We start from the raw sequence: 10,437 nt of genomic DNA, 5'->3' as shown, positions 1-10,437 counted from the left end.
GAAACTGGAGGTCATTATCTTAAGTGAAATAAGTCAAGCACAGGAAGGCAAACATGACATGTTCTCACTCATATAAAGCTAGAAAAGTCAATATCATGGAGATAGATATCATGGAGAATAGAATGGTAAGATACCTGAGGCAGGGAAAGGTATTTGTGGGGGATGGGGGGGATGTTGGTTAATGGGTACAAACAAAAAGATACAAGGAATAAGTTTTAATATTCGACAGTAGAGTAGGGTGACTAGTTTACAACAATGTATTCTATATTTCACAATAGCTAGGAGAGAAAAATTAAAATGTTCCTAACAAAGAAAAATGATAAATACCCCAGGCGATGGATAGTCTAAATTTCCTGATATCCTGACTTGATCATTACACATTCTATTCATGTAACAAGATATCATATATACCCCGTAATTGTATACAAGTATTATGAATTCTTAAAAAATAGCAATAGAGACTCTTCTTATTTCCTGTATTAGTTATATCCAAGCTACTCTCTTGCTGGAGCAACTATGGTGGTGGTTGTAGTGGTGTAGTGATGCTGGTGATGATGATAATGATGATGATGATGAAGACAATGATGATATATTCCTGCTAATAAACCTCAATTAAATGACTGCTAATTATGTGTCAAGCATTCTGCCAACCAAATTTCAGATAGTAATTCAATTTTATGCCTTAGACTGGCTTTGTTATGTAAATGTTATTTTGCTCACTTTGCAGTAAAGAGACTGACATTTGGGGAAGTTGAATAATATGTTCCTTGAATCAATCAAAACACTAACTAAGGAAAATAAAACGGGTTTAAAATCACACAGAAATAATCTTTAGTATGACCCAAAATTCCTACAATAATCATGAGAGCCTGGTCCTGGGGACCAACGAAAGATAGAAATAAATCCAAATGATCATATGATATTGTTAATAAAGTAGGTTTAAACAGAAATGAAATATCCATTCACAAAAATATAGGCATAGCTACTTTATTCAGGGAGTGAAAGAAAAGTGACAATTGCACAGATAGTAGAAGCTCATGCCAGGTGACAGACAGACACAGAAGACATCAAAATAATTCTTTGATGGCACCCAAAGAGAAGCTCTGAAAGGCCGGTACAGCTGAGGACTTCCTTTGCTCAGTCTCCACCTGGACAGTGGCAGTATGGCAGCCTCAGAAAGGAAAACTTTTGCTGTCGGGGATCATCATGGGCAGATCACAGGCTAAGGGGAAAGAAGCTCCCTGTGCATCCCTGGATGGCTTTGATGAGAAGATGCAGGTGGAGCTGTGGAACGAGGTGAGCCAATTATCCCTATCCTTTCGTGGTCCTGATGAATTCCGAAGCTGTTACTTGCTCTTGGGTGGACACTTTGGCTGGCAGGGTGGGGAAGGTGTCACCAGAGGATATTTCTGCTGGCACTGCTGAGGTGGGCAGGGCTGTGGACACTTTGGTGGTGGGCAGGGCTCAGGGCACTTCAGGGGTGGACATGGCCCTGGACGCTTTGGCAGGCGGCACACAGGAGGTGGCTGGCAGGGCTGCTTACATTGCTACTGTTGATAAGACATCCTGCTGGAGTCTCAGAATCTGAAAGAAATTATATAACAGGGTTCACAGGAAGGGACTCCTACAAAGAAAAGCCAACGTTTATGTAATACCATGGGCTATTTCTCCAGTCTCCAAAAAATTATTTAAAGTCCTAATTCCCTTTTCATGACTCTCTGGTTTCTCCTTTCCACATTAGCAAATTGCTTTATCAACCCTGGGAAATCCTGTGTTTTCTCATGCAATTTTTCTAAAGAAAATGTCTCTGTTATAAAGAATCAAGCATGAAAATAACCACTTCATGAAAGGCAGTCACAAGTTCAGATACTCTGGGCAATCTCAGAAGCTATTCCTATCATCATTATCTGTTGTAAAGCCCCAGTGGGCTGATGGGCAAAGAGCAAAGGGCTGTTTGGGAAGGATTGCAGGCTCTCACACCTGCTAAAACACAAATGTTTGAAAAGGACACCAGAAAGATATAGAAAAAAGGAAAAACACTTTGCTTTTACCTCTTCCTCAAATCAAAGCCTTCCTATTAACTTCGCTGTTCATATGAACACCAAGCTACTTACAAAAAAAAGCTAAAACAATGTGTCATTATGATCTAATCCTAAGGTTCCATCCACTAAGTAGTGTCAAAACTGTCATCAGAGGTTTTGAAGACTTTCTGTCTTCAGATTAAATTCAACTTTTGAGGGCCCAAAGAACAGAGAAATTCAAGTAAGCAGACTCACCAGGTTCTCCGAAGCAGATCGGTGTTCAAGTACCAGGAGTTTAGGAGTCATGCGGCTGAGAACCTCTTCACAGGGCCTGCTGCCCCACCCAGGGGGAAACGGAACTGCCTAAAATGGGCTGGTCCAGTAATGTCCCATCCAAAATGCAAATTTATCCATAACTGGTATGACAGGGAATCTCAAAAAAGGAAATATCCTGTTCTGAGGTCTCCCGCTGGATTAAGTGCTCATGACTCACAGAGGCCCTGCCTTAGCTCTCTCAGTTTCAGTGACTTATGGCAGTGAGAAAATTGGGGGATTCTCTAACTGGTGGTCCAAGGCTGTCTTTCTTGATTGGGGGAAAGGATCCCTTTCTATCTTAACCTTTCCCTGAATTGTAAAACTTCCTGCTCTGATCCACTTTAGCTGATTTCTATATTGTTGTACATGAACTCAATTCTACCTCTACTCCCTTAGTATAATTTGCCAATTTGCTAGAAGTAATGAGAAACTGAACATAGTTCTATCATTGGCAACTCCTGTGATCACAGGTAGGTCACTTCTCCTCCCTGGGTTTGAGTCTTTCTGTGTTCACAGGAGAGAATAATACCTGGCTCTGGATTGGAGACTGTCCACATTGTGCTATTTGTAGACTCTTCTTCAAGCCTGAAATTTTTTCCTCTCTTTTTTTTTTCCTATATAATCCTGGGTTTGACCTATATTCTTTGCGTTTTTAGAGCTGTCTTTTCCACCCAATCCATAGAGGCATTTCTCTGCTAGGACAGATTCCACAGTGGAATCAAGTCCCCTCGGTGTTTTTCCTCCTTGCTGCACTCAAAGATGTTTACTACAGACCTTTTAAGGAATTAAAAAATGTACTCTTAATCGCCACATTAAAGAAAGGAGAGAAGTGAACAAAAACCACAAGGAGTCACCTAAAACCTATTTATTGAACCATGCCTGAGACAATGGGGTTTTCTAGATATACAATCATGTCATCTGCAAACAGGGACAATTTGACTTCCTCTTTTCCTAATTGAATACCCTTTATTTCCTTCTCCTGCCTAATTGCCCTAGCCAGAACTTCCAACACTCTGTTGAATAGGAGTGGTGAGAGAGGGCATCCCTGTCTTGTGCCAGTTTTCAAAGGGAATGCTTCCAGTTTTTGCCCATTCAGTATGATATTGGCTGTGGGTTTGTCAGAGATAGCTCTTATTTTGAGATACATCCCATCAATACCTAATTTATTGAGAGTTTTTAGCATGAAGGTTGTTGAATTTTGTCAAAGGCCTTTTCTGCATCTATTGAGATAATCATGTGGTTTTTGTCTTTGGTTCTGTTTATATGCTGGATTACATTTATTGATTTGCTTATATTGAACCAGCCTTGCATCCCAGGGATTAAGCCCACTTGATCGTGGTGGATAAGCCTTTTGATGTGCTGCTGGATTCGGTTTGCCAGTATTTTATTGAGGATTTTTGCGTCAATGTTCATCAAGGATATTGGTCTAAAATTCTCTTTTTTGGTTGTGTCTCTGCCCGGCTTTGGTATCAGGATGATGCTGGCCTCATAAAATGAGTTAGGAAGGATTCCCTCTTTTCTATTGATTGGAATAGTTTCAGAAGGAATGGTACCAGTTCCTCCTTGTACCTCTGGTAGAATTCGGCTGTGAATCCATCTGGTCCTGGACTCTTTTTGGTTGGTAAGCTATTGATTATTGCCACAATTTCAGAGCCTGTTATTGGTCTATTCAGAGATTCAACTTCTTCCTGGTTTAGTCTTGGGAGGGTGTATGTGTCGAGGAATTTATCCATTTCTTCTAGATTTTCTAGTTTATTTGCATAGAGGTGTTTGTAGTATTCTCTGATGGTAGTTTGTATTTCTGTGGGATCGGTGGTGATATCCCCTTTATCATTTTTTATTGCGTCTATTTGATTCTTCTCTCTTTTCTTCTTTATTAGTCTTGCTAGCGGTCTATCAATTTTGTTGATCCTTTCAAAAAACCAGCTCCTGGATTCATTAATTTTTTGAAGGGTTTTTTGTGTCTCTATTTCCTTCAGTTCTGCTTTGAACCATGCCTATGTGGTTCCTCACAGCAGAGAACAAGATGCGTAGACTCACACCACCACATGTAAATTCTGGAGACTGGAGATACACACAAGGTTCTTCCCACTGCTGCTTCTACTTTTATATTCCTCACTGCTCCATAAATCAGTTCCAGTGCTGGGGAGGGTTAAGGCCTTCCCCCATGGCCTGAATTGCCAGGTTACCTGGTGGTGTATATCCTGGAGGCAGTCCATCCCCCCTCATACTCTGAAAAACTCTGTTTTCTGCCTGGCTCACAGTGTAGGTTGCAGCCTGCAGCTTCTTTCAAAGGATGTATGGGGTTTTGTTTTTTTGTGTGTGGGGTTTTTTTTTTTCAGTTTTCCTGTTAAGTTCCTGCATTACTTCCTGGGAAAAAGTTCACAGTGTGGATCTCTACACACTATTTTGTCTTTCCAAGTGAGAGAGGCATGCTAACAATGTCTCCAATCCACTATCTTGGAAAAATAAAAACAAACTTCACTCAGAATTTTAAAGCCTTTATCCGTTGACTCCTAGCAGCCTGTATTGCTGATAAAGTGATGCTAAGGATTACTTGGAAAAGGAATTTCTTTATAAATCTGGAGGTGGACTTGAAGATCCAACTAAAGAGGATCTTTTAACTTCAGGGGACAAAGGAGCCAAAAGTCCTCCTGATTGGGTATGAGAGTTGATGAGGAAAGAAAGAGAAACAGAGTAGAATGATGAGGGAAACCTCAATGTGTTTTTTTTCTCTTAGCTGCACAAATTGTGGAAGGTAGCTGAATCCTGCATCTGCTTTGAGACACTTATTTCTCCCACACATTCTTTATTAGGGAATTACATAAGGATATTCTTCAATGAGTAGTGGCATAAGCTCAAGAAACAGAAAGGTAGAGAAATGGTGGGTTTAATCCAGGAAATTATTTAAGAAGGGGAGAGGACAAGGGGTGTACAGGAGACCTGGAGAGCTGTCAGCACAGACTGGAAAAAACAAACAAACAAACAGAGGCCTCCAGAAATGAAAATCTGAAAAACAAGAAGGAGAACAGACTCTATATCATCTTTTAAATTTTCAAACAATCCAACAAGAAAATAAAGGCTATTGAAGCTTTAAAATATAGACATGGAAGAAGCTAATAAATGCAGCCCCTGCAGTAAATTCTTATAAAACTGCTTTGTCAAATACAACCATCCAAGAGATATAATCTACTAAACATCTCATAGATGGGAAGCTATGGTAAGAGAAATAGTAGTTAGCAATGTATCATTTTAAATAATGAAATAAGCATAGTCATCTGTAGGAACTGAGGTCATAAAACAGAGCATCGGTATTTATAAACCCTAACAATGTGAAAATTTCTATATAACTAGCAAAAATGTTGAAGTAAAAATGGGTTGGGAAGATACAAATTTACTCAACATTTATATTGGTAATTCTATAATTACCAATTATATTGATATTGAAATGTGGAGATAAGAAAATAATGACTCCAAATGCTTTTCATTTTAAGACCTGCTTAATCAGACTGTTGCAGAAATCTGAGCACGTGAGAAAATTTTGCCTGAAGTTTGACAATTCTTAATTATATCTTGCTTTCCTTTTCTTCTGTTAAATTAAATTAATGCATTAAAAATTCCAGCTACGGCACTTCTCTGTTCTTTCTATCTCTTTTTCTACTTACTATGCATGGAAAGGTATCTATAATGATGGCTGTTCATGTTAATGATGGTTACTTTGGAAATAAACTGTGATTATCTTTGGGCAGAAAGAAAGAGCATAGACTCAGATAGAGAGGATCATAGCTTTTCTGTGCTGTTGAAGTTTTTTAACTTTATAGCAGTATCATTGTAAATAAGACAGAAATGGTAGCTATTTTGGTAGATAACCACAAGAAGGTTCACAACTGGACTGTGTGTACTCTAACACAACTTTACATAACACCTACCATTGCACCATTTACTCCAGACCTACTGAACGACAAAGCAGTCTCTGGAATATTGCAGGTGTCTGTGTGTGTTCTCTGATATTGCCCCCTGCATCTGGAATACTTTACCTTTCAGCTCTCCCTGATGATCACCTGCATATGCTTCTACAATCTGCTCAGTCATCTGGAGGTTTTCCTTGCTCCACCCCTATCTTCTCAAGTAGAATCAAATGACCCCAACTGTTTCTTATAGAACATAATTTTAACACAGTATGCATACCAGAATTGCAATTATTTTATTTTACATATGATTCTAAGGTTTTTGAGGGCAAGCAAAATGGCTTATCATTTACCCCTTGAGCTTAGTGCCTGGAAAATATATACTCAAAACTTATGAAGGCAAGAAGGAAGGAAAAATCAGATAAATAGGGTGGGCATGTCAGAGGGAAGAAGGAAGAAATGAAAGAGAGTAAGATGAAAACAAAAGAAGAGCTAAAATAATCTGTCTCAAATCAAACAATTACAGGCTTTCCGCCTTTTTGAAAAAAAGAAGATGCTTGCATGTGTATTTTAAGTATTAGTCTTAGTAACTTTCCCAAGTTTTTCTGCCTCAACCACATAAATACTAACAAAAGATAAAGAAATACAGGATAAACATATGGTAAACACATATCAAAGAAAACACTTGACAAAACAAATCATTTCATTCAGTACCTTACTATTTCAGTGGACTAGCTTGAACATTTTAATTGTATTTTTAGTTGTAGTTATGACATATGTATTATATAATAATAAAATGGTACACAAAATTTTACAGAGAAAAAAATGCTGCCTCTCACCTCATCATTTGACCATGCAATTTCCTATACTACTTAAGCTTTTCTGAGAGAAGGAAGGAAAAATAAATGCAGATGAGGTAGATTTCAGAGGTGAGTTTTAGTTCATGTTGGGCTTTGTAGATCACTGTAGAGACTATGTCTCATATTCTGATTTAGAAGGGAAGCATCTGGCTAGAGAAGTGACATTATCTTTAAGAGGTTAATTCTGACTACTGTGTTGAGCATTTGTTATATAGAGCAAGGATGAAAGCGGGGAGAGAGTAAGGAGGCTATAGAAATAATGCAGATATTCAGGTGGCTTGAAGCAGGGTCATAGCAATATCTGTAGCAACAGACAATTCAAAAATAAAATGTTAAAATCCACTTATAATAACATTTGAAATAAATACCAAAAAACTTTAAGAAAAGATGTGCAAGACCTTTCACTGAACACTGTATACTTCTCTGCTGAGAGACAGTAAATAAATGGACAGATATTGCTTGTTCATGGATCAAAAAGTCAGTACTGCTAAGTTTTGTCAATACTGTCAGTTCTTCTCAAATTGAGCCATAGATTTAATATAATTTCAGTCAAACCCCCTCAGTGTCTTTTAAAGAATTAACAAGCTAATTATAAAAGGCATGTGGAAATATATAGTACTTGGAGAAGGACAAATGAATATTTATTCTAGAACCAAACTAATCAGATGTAGTATTAGCATAAAAATAGACATAGAGATCAATAGAATAGAATAAAGTCCAAAAATAGACCCACATGGATATGTATCTATATCTATATAGTTAGTTGGTTTTCAATGAAGGTGTCACGGTAATTTAATGGGCAAAAAAAAAGAAACTTGTCAGCAAATGGTACTCAAGCAATTGGATATTGATATGGGAAATAGTGAATCTTGATTCTTACTTCACATATACAAAAATTAATTCAAAATATATCACTAAGATAAAAAATAAAACATTCTGCAATTCTGGAGGAAAACAGGAGAAAATCTTAGTTACAGTGGGTTAGGCAAATTACCATTAAAGCTAAGTATCCAAAATATACTAAAAATTCATAAAAATTAGTCAGAAAAAAACAGCTCAATAGAAATGGGTAAAAGCCTTTAGCAGGCACTTCACAAGAATGTATGTCAAAATGATTAATAAACATATTTTTAAAAACTTCTAAAAGACATTAATATTTAATAAAATGCATATTCAAAGTACAATAAAAGATAATTATGCCCATACCAGATAGGTAAACTATGAAGGGTGACATTGATTGATTAGCTGAAGGAGGGAAAGGAAGCATAAAATCTACTACACAGCTCTAGGCATTTAAATTGGGACAGCATTTTAGAAAACAGTTTGGCATCACCTACCAAAGTTGAAGATGCACATACTTCTGGGTGTATATCCTAGAGAAATGTGTGAGCTTGTGCACCCACAGGCAGGAAGAAAACATCATGATGGCACTATTCATAACAATACCAAATAGGGAACAACCCGATGTCAACCAAGAGTAGAATAAATAAGGATACAAAAGTGTTATGTATTTATACAATTATATGCTAAAATGCAATCATGAATAAGCAAAAATTACACAATGATGGTTGAAAGGAGACAGGCAAAAAAATGACATACTGTATGGTTCCATTTATATGCAATTCAAAAACTGGAAAACTTAACTATATCTATTAATATAGATCCCTCTATATTAATGGTTAAAAAATAAAATAAAAAGCAAGAAAGTAATTATGTTAAATGTCAGCAGAGTGTTTACTTCCAGTGATGAAAGTATAGAGTGTTATTGAATAAGGCAATGTGGGGTCTTTAGAAAGTTTGGTAATGTCATTTTTCTTGAATTTGGCATTGGTTGCATGAGTGCTCAGCTTGTAATTATTCGCCCTGTACAGCTAAAGTTTATGAACTTTCTGAATGGGTTGATTATATTTCGCCTAAAATGAAGGATTTTTTATTTTTGTTTTTCTTAAAGACAAAATGTGGCCTGGGGGTTAGGAGGAACTGTCAACAACATTAAGCCAGAGCTTTATTCAACAGCTTACTGTTAAGACAATAACTTGGAGTTATTCTGTATTGCCTTGTGTAAACTTTACCTTCTAACATTCCTGTTGGGGCTTGGAGCACAGCAAGAACAAAATTCCCTAAGCATTCTGCTAGCTGCAATTTGATGAAACTAATCAAATATATTTCCCTTTAAGATGTGAAAACAGGTAGACCTACTTTTCATTTGGGCAGTCCCTCTTAGCAAAAGAGTTTTAATTAATTCCTCAGTTCTTTTCAACTTTAAAAAAAATATATATTTGAAATACCCTATGTACTTCTGGTTGAAATGCTATGCAAAAGTAATTATATACAATTGTTGAGTTATGTACAATAAAATTTCAAGACTTTGACCATCCTAAGATGGCTGTCAAACTTCAAATATATATCGAAATCATGACTGTATCCTAGAGATCCAACCTCTCTGACCTCATTTGCAGACATTTCTCCTTGACCACCATTTTCCTTTTTGTTATTTTGTATTTCCTTTTTTTTTTTTTTTTTTTTTTTTTGAGACAGAGTCTCGCTCTGTCGCCCATGCTGGAGTCCAGTGGCGCGATCTCGGCTCACTGCAAGCTCCGCCTCTCGGATTCACGCCATTCTCCTGCCTCAGCCTCCCGAGTAGCTGGGACTATAGGCGCCCACCACCACGCCCGGCTAATGTTATTTTGTATTTCTTTAGCACTGGCCATTTCTTCCAACAGGAACAATCTACCCCTGATATACCCATGGCTCCCTCTTCTATTCATTCATGTCTTTGAGCCAAAAGTCACTTCAAAGGGTCTTTCTAAATAATTTTCTTTAAATATAGCCCATGTATTACTATAATTTTTCCTGTGTGTGGGAGGTGTGTGGGGGTCGGGGGGTGGGGGTGATATGTAACTCTCTTAAGACTGTAGACTCTATAAGAGCAAGGACTTTGTTTGGTCATCATTATCCCTATCAGCAGTGCATAGAAGACTGGCTGGCACATGATAGACAATTAGGAAACATTTGTGAATAAATTAATTGCTATGAGTACACTCAGCTGAATACATGCTCTCTTACTTTTTACAGATGATGAAACTGAAGCTAAGAGAGTTTAGGTAATTTTTTCAGTCATACAAGCTAGAAGGGGTAAAAATGAGTTTAAAACCAATAAAAGAGAATTATTTGTTGTACCGAATCCAAAACACACATTGCACGCAACACTGAATTCAGTGATGGAAAAGCCTAATAATTCTAATAATTCAATAGGAATGAAAAGGAACACTCACTTGGTGTAGTTAACAGAAGAGGTTAAAGACACGAAATGCAAACAAAAGCAATGTGGGC

The 10,437-nt window shown here is 37.3% G+C and overlaps 1 pseudogene; it reads right to left on the bottom strand.

Annotated features, from left to right (window-relative positions):
- Positions 1-981: 981 nt before the first annotated feature.
- Positions 982-1,565, bottom strand: LOC737045 (small proline-rich protein 2D-like; annotated as a pseudogene).
- Between the last annotated feature and the right edge of the window lie 8,872 nt (positions 1,566-10,437).

Source organism: Pan troglodytes, chromosome 1, assembly GCF_028858775.2.
Source record: "Pan troglodytes isolate AG18354 chromosome 1, NHGRI_mPanTro3-v2.0_pri, whole genome shotgun sequence".
NCBI lineage: Eukaryota > Metazoa > Chordata > Mammalia > Primates > Hominidae > Pan > Pan troglodytes.
The sequence above is the reverse complement of the archived record's forward strand: the minus strand, read 5'-3'. Positions and strand labels throughout refer to the sequence as shown.